General features: G+C 41.1%; 1 long non-coding RNA gene across 4 annotated transcripts in view; it reads left to right on the top strand.

The window, feature by feature from the left end:
* The window catches only part of LOC308619223, an 82,345-nt gene that overhangs the window by 3,078 nt on the left and 66,982 nt on the right, over positions 1-12,285 (top strand). Inside the window, exon 4 of one of the 4 annotated variants that reach the window (XR_014016151.1) lies at positions 6,540-6,701. The exons of 2 other annotated variants lie outside the window; for them this stretch is intronic. This is a non-coding gene — a long non-coding RNA (uncharacterized lncRNA). Of the gene's footprint in view, positions 1-3,560; positions 5,014-6,539; positions 6,702-12,285 lie in introns of those variants that run through there. One more of the 4 variants, XR_014016152.1, reaches the window with a different exon arrangement.

The raw sequence follows: 12,285 nt of genomic DNA, 5'->3' as shown, positions 1-12,285 counted from the left end.
AAAACCTGCAGCCCTCCCACTGCAACTGAAAGCTGAGGGTTACCTGAGGCTTTTAGAAGTCATCTCTAGGCCATCTTCATCTTTACAGACCCAACCCCCAAAAGACACCAGGAAGCTGCTGCCTCTCTCCTTGCCAAGCAGCAGTGTCAGTGCCACTCTCTCACTTCGTCCCAGTTTACCCTTCCCTGTCCCTGTGTCCTCAAGTCCATTCTCTATGTCTGCATCTTTATTCCTGTCCTGCCCCTAGGTTTATCAGAACCGTTTTTTTTTAGATTCCATATGTATGTGTTAACATACGGTATTTGTTTTTCTCTTTCTGACTTACTTCACTCTGTATGACAGACTCTAGGTCCATCCACCTCACTACAAATAACTCAATTTCATTTCGTTTTATGGCTGAATAATATTCTGTTGTATATATGTGCCACATCTTCTTTATCCATTCATCTGTCAGTGACCACTTAGGTTGCTTCCATGTCCTGGCTATTGTAAATAGAGCTGCAAAGAACATTGTGGTACATGACTCTTTCTGAATTATGGTTTTCTCAGGGTATATGACCAGTAGTGGGATTGCTGGGTCATATGGTAGTTCTATTTTTAGTTTTTTAAGGAACCTCCATGCTGTTCTCCATAGTGGCTGTACGAATTTACATTCCCACCAACAGTGCAAGAGGGTTCCCTTTTCTCCACACCCTCTCCAGCATTTGTTGTTTGTAGATTTTTTGATGATGGCCATTCTGACCAGCGTGAGGTGATACCTCATTGTGGTTTTGATTTGCATTTCTGATAAAAGAGAATTTCATAGAGTGTAATATATAAAACTTTTCTCTGAGCCGCTCTGGCCTGATGGATGCCAAATGTACCAAAAATGCTATGTCAAGACATCCAGGGGTTCCGTTGGGAGGGGAGGATCCCCAACCAGCCTAGGTCAAGGCATTTAACTAATGACATTGGGTGGGGTTAACACAGTGACTCAAATTTCCAGAAGCAATCCCAGCTAAGTATCATCTATTGCTTTGAAACTATTCTCTCCTGAGCCAAAAAGGTAGAAATTGAGAAGGGAGAAAAGTAGTGAAGAGGATGGGAAAGTAGTATTTAGAAGTCAAAGGTGGTGGAAGTGGGGGAAAGCTTCGCAATGCAGAGAGAGAAAATGAAGCTTCAATTAGGGCTGTACCAACCATATATAAGGAGAAAATATAGGTTGAAGAGTAGTCTTCATTACAGAAAATGGAGTAAACTTTGATTAAATAAAAATAGTAAATAAAAAATATTAATGGCTCTAATCTTGAACTGTTCTAGTATTCTTTAACCATTGTACTTTATCCCCTGGGCATGGAACAGACCACAGTGCTTCTCTGAGTGGGGCTGCCAGATAAAATGCTTGGGACATACTTACACTAAAAAAAAAAATTGCTCGTTTATTTGAAATTCAGATTTAACTGGGTGTCCTGTATTAACTAATTAATTTTGTTGTTGCTAACTTTGCCTGTCTCCAATATCTTCCGGAGGCTTTCTGCTAGAGCTTGAACTCTTGGCAAGGATTTACCCAACTAAAGAATACTTACTGGTTCTCATGTTATCTAAGTATATCTTACTATGCTGTCTTCTTGCAGTGACCATATAAAAAGCTCCCTTTCTCCCCCAACCACGTTGTATTTTGAAAAATAGCAAACCTATAGAAAATTTGCAAGAAATGTACAATGGATATCTATATACCATTTACGTAATTCAACAATTTTAACATTTTGTCACATTTTCTTCCTTTCCCTCCTCCCTTTTTTCCTCCCTTTGTGCATATGTGTATTGTTTAGCTGAACCACTTGATAGTTAGTTGCAGATATCTAGACACCTAGGCCCCCAAATTCTCAGCATGTATCTTTTAAAAATGAGGATATTTTCCTCTGTAACTACAGTGTAATTATCACACTCAGGACATTTAATATTGACATAATGCTACTTTCTAATATGCAGTCCATATTTAAGTTTCTGCAATTGTCCCAGTAATGTCCTTTAACATTTTTTTTCTTTTGGTATTCTAGATTTGAGCAAGGATCGTACATCGTATTTATTTTCATGTCTCTGTTCTTTAATGTAGCACAGGTTGACAGTCTTTTTTTTTTTTCATTCATAATATTGACATTTTTGAAGAGTCCAAGTGCATTCTTTTGCAGATGTCTGATTGTTTCCTTATGGTTAGACTTAGGTTAAACATTTTTGGCAGGAATACTAATAGGTGATATATCACACATCTGAGTGTGTCACAACAGAGGATATATGATGTGAATATGTCCTTTTGATAATGATCAGTTGGATTATTTGATTAAGGTGTTATGTACTGTATTTCTCCATTATAAAGATTCATTTTTTCCCTTTGTAGTTAATAAGTGACTTGTGATGGGTTATTTTGGACTGTGTGAAGGTCCTGTTTCCCCATATTTCTCCCAATGGTTTTAGTATCCATTGATGATTCTCTCCTGAAATCAAATATTAATATGGTAGTTGTGAAATAGTGACTTTCTATTTCTATCATCTCTTTTATGTTTATTAGTTAGCATTCTTCTATAAAGGAAGTCTTTCCTTTCTCCTCCTAATCACTTTAAAATTAAAAAAAAGTCAGTGTAGACTCATGGATTCTATTTTATTCAGTGTGTTATAATCCATTCCTGTCATTATTCACTTTGATGCTCATATTGTCCCAAATTTGGCAAGTGGCAGCCCCTTAAACAGGTTCTTATATCTCTTTGATGTATCTTCCTTAGTATTGAGTACTTCCTTAATTTCTGGCACTAGAAAATGCTCCAGGCTCACCTTGAAATTATGCATTTTCCCAAAGGGTTTGGGGAATGGTGTTTAGAAAACAAGCCCTGGGTGCCATGTGTGCTCATTGCTCTGGGGTGAAATTGCTTTTAGGTCCTCTAAATGGACAGTACTAGAAACACTTTTTTAAATCCATGAGTTCATAATGATACTCTAACTGATATCCCATCCAGTAGTATAGAATTCTACCTCCATTCCATATTTGTCTCTTTGTTCTCCCACAGTGAACTCCCTGCTTCCTCAAAACATCAATGTATTTACTCATTTGCTCACTTCTATAACATACACAAAACAGTTTGAGAATTACTTCACCAACATTATCCAAAACAAGCTTACCAAGTAAAGTTTGAGACTTTTTTTGTCCTTAGAATATATCCCACTGAAAGTGTATAGTCAGAATAATTTGTTATTATGTTCAGATGTTTTTTGGATTAATTCTTTTTTCTTTGTAATTGTATTATTAACTTGGTTATAATCAAGTTAATTCATTTCTTTCACTTTCAGGGCCTCCTACCCACCCATTCTTGTTGATTTAATTTATTTTTTTTAATATGTGAAATGCTTAACATGGTTCAAAATATGAAACTATATAAAAGTTATATTCAGACAGGTCCTATCCCCTCTCCATCTCTTCCATTTCATTCCCCCAACCCCCATAGATAAGCAAATTTATTTGTTTCTTGTTTATCTTTGTTTTTCTTTTTTGTAAATATAAATGATACATGCAGCACTATTTACAATAGGCAAACATGGAAGCAACCTAAATGTCCATCGACAGATGAATGGATAAAGAATATGTGGTACATTGGGACTTCCCTGGTGGTGCAGTAGTTAAGAATCTGCCTGCCAACGCAGGGGACACAGGTTCCAGCACTGGTTTGGGAAGATCCCATATGCCACGGAGCAACTAAGCCCATGTGCCAAAACTACTGAGCCTATGCACCACAACTACTGAGCCCACGTGCCACAACTACTGAAGCCCGCACGCCTAGAGCCCGTGCTCCTCAACAAGAGAAGCCACTGCAGTGAGAAGCCCGTGCACCAAAACAAAGAGCAGCCCCTGCTCGCTGCAACTAGAGAAAGCCCACATGCAGCAACAAAGACCCAACGCAGCCAAAAAAAAAATATGTGGTATATATATATAATGGAATATTCTCAGCCTAAGAAAAGAATGAAATAATGCCATTTACAGTAATGTGGATGGACCTAGAGATCATCATGCTAATTAATCAGAAATAGACTCACAGGGACTTCCCTGGTGGCACAGTGGTTAAGAATCGCCTGCCAGTGCAGGGGACATGAGTTCGAGCCCGGTCCGGGAAGATCCCACATGCCACAAAGCAACTAAGCCCGTGTGCTGAAGCCCGTGCACCTAGAGCCCGTGCTCTGCAAGAAGAGAAGCCACTGCAACAAGAAACCCGTGCACCTCAACGAAGAGTAGCCCCCGCCTCACTGCAACTGTAGAAAGCCTGTGCGCAGCAACAAAGACCCAATGCGGCCAAAAATAAATAAATAAATTTTTTAAAAAAAGAAATAGACTCACAGACATGGAAAACAAACTTATGGTTACCAAAGGGGAAACGGGAGGGATAAATCAAGAGTTTGGGATTAACATATACACACTACTATTTATAAAATAAATAACCAACAAGGACCTACTATATAGCATTGGGAACTATACTCAATATTTTGTAATAACCTATAAGGGAAAAACTTTTCAAAGAATTTTGGTGGTTTTATGTGCACAAGTAGTTTTGTAATGTATTAGAGGGCAGTGACTGTCAAGATAAAGCATTATTTTGTAACGATATTGCAAAACAGTTTGATACGTGAGATTAAAAAAAACGTTATCTGATTTGAATAAGTCGTGTATTTGCCTTTGCAATTTGGAGAAAGGTTAATAATAATCTCTTTATTTGGTGTTACAAAAGGCTCTCACTTTAACCTGTGAGGTATGTTGGGCGAGGGTTATTACCCTATTTTATAGATGAGGAAAGTTGAGACTGAGAGAGGTTTGGGGAATAACCCAAAGCCATGTGACTAATAAGTGCCAGAGTCAGAATTAAAACTCAGGCTGTTTGATTCCTAATTCAGTATTCTTTAAGTAACGGAAGACTAAATACTGAATTATGAATTTACATACTGGGCATTTGTATTTTGATGGTGGTTCAGAATTGAGAGTTTTTCTTGTATGTTGATGGAAAATTCATTAAAAAATACTAATTATTTAAATGAAATCACTAGGTTAACAAAGTTAATTAAATGTTTACTTTTCTGATATTGGGCATGCTATTACACAAGCTGTCATTGATTGGTAGTCAGTAGAGATGCTGAGGAAAGTGGAAATAAAGTGTAAACAGGGGTCTCACTTGACATTTTCAGACTTTCTTGGGGGTTCCTGTCAATTTCCCTATGATGACTTCCTACTGCCCTTAAGATAAAGACTAACACCATCACATGGTCCGCAGTCTCCGAGGAGCCTGTTCCTTCCCCGCCTTCCAGTGTCATGCTGCCCATTCTCCCCGGGGTCTCTTTTCCCTAGCCACACTTTGCCTTCTCTCAGTCTTCAAACCTGCCACCCCAGGGCGTGTGCACATATTCTTCCTGGGCTGCTTTCCCCCCGCTTTCTTCACCCAGTTAACATTCTCATCACTCAATGCTCAGATCAGTAAGATCAATAACATCACTTATTCAGGGAAGCTTCTCTGATCTCTCTGGCTGGGCCAATCTCTCTGTTATATTCTCTCATAGTATCATGTGCTCCTATATAACACTCCTCACAAATCATAATTTTACCAATGTTTGTGCAATTTTTTTTTAAAAGCTTGTTATGGGGATTCTTTTTAAAAAATATTTATTTATTTATTTATTTATTTTTGGCTGTGTCAGGTCTTAGTTGCGGCATGCAGGATCTGTGTTGTGGCACGTGGGCTTCTCTCTAGCTGTGGCACGTGGGTGGCGCACAGGCTTCTCTCTAGTTGTGGCATGTGGGCTCCAGAGCATGTGGGTTCTGTAGTTGTGGCATGCAGAATCTCTAGTTGTGGTGCGTGGGCTCAGTATTTGCAGTGCATGGGCTTAGTAGTTGTGGTGCGCAGACTTAGTTGCCCTGTGGCATGTGGCATGTTGGTTCCCTGACCAGGAATTGAACCTGCATCCCCTGCATTGGAAGGTGGATCCTCAACCATTGGACCACCAGGGAAGTCCCTTGTGCAATTACTTGATCAATGTCTGCCTCTCCCATTAGTGTGCAAACACCAGGAGAGCAAGAACTCTGGTTTTGTCACCATGGTGTTCCACAGCCTAGTGCGGTGCCCGGCACACAGTAGAAGTTCAACCAATACTGATGCATGAGTGATGGTGTGCATGGTTACAGGTATGCATGAACCCAGGCAGTTCCCTCAACTTGGCATGCCACTTTCATACATTCTCGTTTTCTCTAGGTCTTTTTGACCTTTCCATACCTGCTTATGACATTTTGAGCCTTTAGTAGATGCACGTATGTTTAATCATATTACCTCTCTAGCTCCTGATTCTGCATGTGTATTCTGTTCTGTAACCTCTGAACTCAGTAAGCTTTCATGGGTTTAGTGGTATTCGTGAGAATTTGAGGAGCTGTCTCCTCCATTGCTACCCAGCCTCCCATCATTTCACTGACTCTTCTTCCTTCTCTCTCTCTTCCAATTTCCTCTTCTCTCCTGACTCTTCTTCCTCTTCCACTCTAGGAGTGTCACAGGCATCTTACCCCACGCAGGATAATTTTGCAGAAGCCATGGTACCAGCCATCATCTGTGACCCTGTAGATATTCCCCTTCTCTGAGTGGACTGACCCAGGCCTTTTCCCAACAAAGATAGACCTTGTGGAAGATAAAGTCTAGTACTAGCTACTAAAAGTAAGTAATAACAAAATAATACATCATTATGTTACATTAGAATGGTATCATTTCTGGTCAAGTTTGAAGACTGTCCAGTGCTCTAGCCCATGGCATTGGGGGAGAGATTGGTGAAAGGGAGGATGAGAGGAAACGAGGGTAATGAATAACTTTCTCACACTTCCTAAGGTGTGTTCTTCCTACTGCTTTCCTATCTCAGGTCCTTCCTACAATTACTTCCAGCCACCATCTGTCTCCCCATTTCTTCCATCAGATAGAAAAGATCACATTCTCAAGTGTTCCTCTGAGGACATTTGGGCAAAATCAGATTGAGGACAGACCATTTTAATATCTGGAATCACCAGGTAGTGCCTGTGGCCAATTCAGGGAGTCCATATCTTAATGTGCCATCTTCCTCTTGTAGTCACTTGAGCCTGTCAGAGTTTTCAAAGTGGGTATTTCTGCCATCCTCAGTTCTTCTTTCAGGTTTTGTTGCATTTCCTTACCCAGAGCTATTTTGTACAAGCATGTCTCATGATGTTGTCACTTTAGGGTCTGAGGTTTTGGTGCCTACCCTGGAGAACTTTAGCTTTATTCTGTTCCAGGTGTTCATAAGTGTGAGCGTTTATCTAGATAAATCAACAACGAACTGCCATCCCACTCCACCCCAACAGTTCTGGAGCCCTTTTTGTGTGCCCGGAGCTGCACTGTGGCAATTACCTGCATTATCTCCTTATATTCTTACAGCTGCCCTTCAAGACAGACCTGACCATTATCCTCATCATGTAAGTGTGGAAACTGGGACTTAGAGGGGGTAGTTAGCTTGTCCTAAGACACAGCTATGAATAGCAGAGCCAGGATTTGAACCTCTGACTCACACCGAAACCCATGAGCCTGAATGTCAAGCTATTTACCACGGCTGAGGGAGGAAGGTGTGAGGAATGAAAACCAGTGTTTTGTTAGGTCAACAGATTTGTTTACACTCCGTATAAACAGTGAAATTTCCCCATAGGAGTCACATCAGAAGAGACAGTAACGCCTAAAAACACGTTGGTGAACTTGACTCTGCCTTAACTGCTGTTAGTTCTTGTTTTCACTCATCAGTGTCTTACTTTTCTTTCGCTAACATCTTTTTGTTATTCATTAATCAAAAAACCTTAACCAGCTCTCTTTTGGAATAACTGTTTTTATAGTTTTCTAGAAAAAAACCTTCCCTGTTCACTTTTTCCTAGGATCTCTTTCCACAAAAGGCCATATCCCTGAATTTGTATCATTCCAGGCATTAGAGTATCAGGGTCAGAAACCGGTGTAGGTTTTTAAGATTATTTGCTTCCTTCTCCTCCCCAAACACACACAGACACACACATGTTGCTTTGCATACTCATTATTAAAAATACAGACTTAAAAACTCTCAGAGGCAGGTGGTCAATTAATTAAGATGACTTCAAAATATGTTGAGTTTGTGTGTGTGTGTCGGGGGTTGGGAGCTCAGTTGCGGTCTCTAGATCTAGATCTAGCCCACGGTGAACCAGCTCTGGGGCCCACTTACCACAGAGGTTTATGCAGCGAGAGGGCTAACAACATCCTCCCTTCTAGAAAAATGGAGTGACTCAGAATACAGATGTTTCGCCTACCCTTGCATTTGCAATTAGGAGCTGGCTCGGCAGTTCCCAGGGAGTCTTTGAATCATCTGTTCTTGTATTTTCTCATGCCGCTGTTCTTTTTAGAACAATCTAGGACGTGTCAGCTGAAAAGAAAATTACTTGCAAAGAGAGACTGGCTTTTTATGTGGGGGTGGGGACAGAGAGTTCTCTTTCTCCCTCTCTACATGGGAATGTGGTGGAGAGAATGAGCTAATAATTGTCAGAGAAATAGATGAGTTCTCACGAACCCAGATACCTGGAGAACTTCATGGTATGAAGCAGTTTAATGTAACTTAACTTTACTCCTGGTGTGTAATAAATAACAAAGACATGATCATTTCACTTTAATAAATAAATACTAACACAAAGGAGATGAACTAGAGAAACCTGAATTTTCGGGCAGCCTCATGAAGTAAAAATAAACCGAGTACCTTTTTTAAAAAAATTTATTTATTTATTCATTTATTTAACTTTTGGCTGCGCTGGGTCTTTGCTGATGCACGTGGACCTCCTCTAGTTGCTAAGAGCGGGGGCCACTCCTTGTTGCGGTCCACGGGCTTCTCATTGCTGTGGCTTCTCCCGCTGCAGAGCACGGGCTTCAGGCACACAGGCTTCAGTAGTTGTGGCCCGCGGGCTCAGTAGTTGTGGCTCGCGGGCTCTAGAGTACAGGCCCAGCAGTTGTGGCACACGGGCTTAGTTGCTCCGCGGCATGTGGGATCTTCCCGGACCAGGGCTTGAACCCGTGTCCCCTGCATTGGCAGGCGGATTCCTAACCACTGCGCCACCAGGGAAGCCCCTGAATACCTATTTTGAAATCATTTTTGATGCAGTGTGCCCTAGGGCTGTGTCACTGCTGGTATTTTTTTTTTCCATCTACATAAGAGTGTCCCAGTCCAAGCAGACCCTGGATTTAGAAAAACAGATGGTTTGTTTAGATGAGGTCCTGTATTGCCCTGGCACAGGAGAAAAGACCTTATTTTTTTTATCTGTCAAATATTTGCATAAAGCATTTTGTAAGGCATTAAAACCTGGTTTCCACACTCATATTTTATTACTCCTTCATTTCCTGGGATTCTGGGAGGCGTGGTGGAAGCAGAGACAACAGTATTAGTATCACAGAATTTTAGAGCAAAATGTACTTCAGAGGAATACTCCTCAAGTGTTCCTCAAATGTATGTTCATGGACTGATGATAATTAGGAAACTTTCAGCATTTGAACAGAATGAAAAACAAAGAAACAAGAAAGTGATTTTTGCATAAAGCAAAATGTATTCAATTTAAAATGAGATTTTTTTTTTTTTTTTTTTTTTTTGCTGTACGCGGGCCTCTCACTGCTGTGGCCTCTCCCGTTGCGGAGCACAGGCTCCGGACATACAGGCTCCACGGCCATGGCTCGCGGGCCCAGCCGCTGCGCGGCATGTGGGATCTTCCGGGATAGGGGCACGAACCCGTGTCCCCTGCATCGGCAGGCGGACTCTCAACCACTGCGCCACCAGGGAAGCCCTAAAATGAGATTTTAAAAAAGAATATCTGTTCTACTTTTCTGATTTGGGGGGAATGAAACCTTTATTCTCTACCTTTTCTTTGCTGCCCCTTTTTTTGTGAAGGAAACCAGAATATGTCACCCCAAAATATGTCTCTTTGACAGAAAAAGTTGTTTTGAGCTGAAAGCAATTAAGAAGCAGCAAATGTAGGAAAAGCTCCCTGCTTTCTGCCTAAAGGCAGGGTATAAATTCCTTTTTTTTTAATTTTCAAATTTTTTTACTTTTTTGGCACAACTTGCAGGATCTTAGTTCCCTGACCAGGGATTGAACTTGGGCCACAGCAGTAAAAGCCCAGAATCCTAACCACCAGGCCACCGGGGAACTCCCTGTAAATTCTCCTTTTACTGGAGATAGACTCTTATCAGCCCAGAGACACCAGAAGAATCTGCAAACAAATCTTACTCCACTAGTGTCCTCCCATATAGTTACCTCCCCACAGTTTGCTGCTCTTGGAAGTCTAAAACTGCTTTCCTTTGTCCTATCATTTCTCTAGAGATTTATTGTTCTTGGTTGAAGATGCTATATAAGCTAGAGTTCTAAGCCACCGCTTTGAGTTATTCTCCATTTAGATTTCTCCTGGCTGATGTGAGCTGCATGCTTTGTTTTTCTCTTGTTAATTTTTTGTTGTTGTTAAGAGCCCCAGCTGAAAGCCTAAGACAAGTAAAGGTAAAGTTTTGCTTCTCTTGCACCTGTCAGAGGAGAAGAGGCTCACGAAACTGAGACCCAGATGGGGATCAAACTATCACTTTGGTCCTGGGCTGGGCAAGGGCTCAGCAACACTCTAAATCCAGTCCAGAGGGCAGTCTTCTCCCTCCCTTGCACCCAAATTCAACCGGGTCCACTCCACAAGGCTGATCTGACTCACACCCAGTCACAGGCAGAGAAGGTGGAGCAGAGATAGAATTATGGATTGCTAGAGTGGGCTGGGCTTAGCCTGCTTAACTGCACAAAGAGACATACAGGTGCAGTGAACTCTCACCCAGACCTTGCCCACCAGTGAACTATACCCTGTGAATGTCAGCTCATCGATCAGATTAGGTGCTTCTCTTCCTTTTGGATTGCAAGAGCATGGAGTGGAAGCTCTCTTCCCAGCATAGGCCTAGACGTGGAAATGTTGAAGGAAGAGCCTTCCTCTATGAATCAAAATGGAGAGTTCAGAAGGGCTGGGTTGGCTATAGAATTTAGTAAAAGAGCCTCGATGCTTTGACGGTCTCGTTGTTTCTGGCATCACTGCATAGCTAAGGGTTGGAAAGAATCGTGGAAGAGAATCGTACAACGGTGTTTGTAGTTCTACAAGCAGGCTAAGAGATTTTTTATGATTAAAAGTTTTAAAATTGTAGTAAAATACATATAAAATTTGCAATCTTAACCGTTTTTAAGTGTACAGTTCAGTGATACTAAGTACATTCACATTGCTGGGTTACCATGACCACCATTCATCTCCAGAACTTTTTCATCTTCTCAAATTGAAACTGTACCAATGAAATATTAACTCCCTCCTCCCTCCAGATCCTGACAGCCACCATTCTACTTCCTGTCTCTATACATTTGACTATTCTAAGTACCACATATAAAAGGAATCTTACTTATCCTTTAGTGACTAGCTTCTTTCACTTTTAGCATAATGTCTTTAAGGCTGATAAGGTTGGATCATGTGTCAGAATTTCCTTCTTTTTTAAACTTGGCTAATAATTCCACTGTATGTATATAACTGATTGTCCTCTATGGGAACTTGAGCCAGACCCTCAACGTGGCAGCTGGTATCTGTTGTACCAATAGTTCTGGGAATGGCCTAAAAATGCACAGGGAGTCCTAGCATCTTCCTGAGTGTAGAGCTGGGGAGTGGAAGAAGATGTGGGATACATTCTTCACCTCAGCTGAGAAGCACAGGGCAATCAAGGAGATACAGGAGTGCCACAATTTCCATGGCTCCTCTCTCAGGATCCATCCCATTGGAAGCTTGCATGTGGATGGTACCTCTAACCTCTGGCTTGTTCCTAAAAGTGCCTTTTGTGCCACGGGGATCCATGATCTTCTGTCTGTAACACTCATGAAAGAGACAATTCTGCTGTCAGGATTGTGTTCTTGAGAAGATTCGTACCATACAGCAATCTGAGTGAGAGAAAATGTTGAACCTTAATGTCTTCAGACTTTAATTGACCCAGGTCAAAGGATTTCATGTTTGGAATTCAACCTCTCTTTGGAAATGTAATCGTTGATGTAGGTTTAGGTTAAAATTTGGGCGTTTATGTGTTGCTGGCTTTGTGTTATTTAGAGTTTTTTAGACTTTTGTCTGGTGTTCATTGCAAGATCTCTGGTGAGTGATGTTGAGTATTGAATGGAATATCATTTGGAATGGAAAACAGAAAAAGCAATGAATTTTGGCCTATAGTGTATATGGCCTTAAAGTCA

This window comes from Mesoplodon bidens (assembly GCF_964165515.1).
Source record: "Mesoplodon bidens genome assembly, chromosome: 6".
In the NCBI taxonomy this organism is placed as follows: Eukaryota; Metazoa; Chordata; class Mammalia; order Artiodactyla; family Ziphiidae; genus Mesoplodon; species Mesoplodon bidens.
This window is presented reverse-complemented; position numbering and strand designations above follow the sequence as displayed.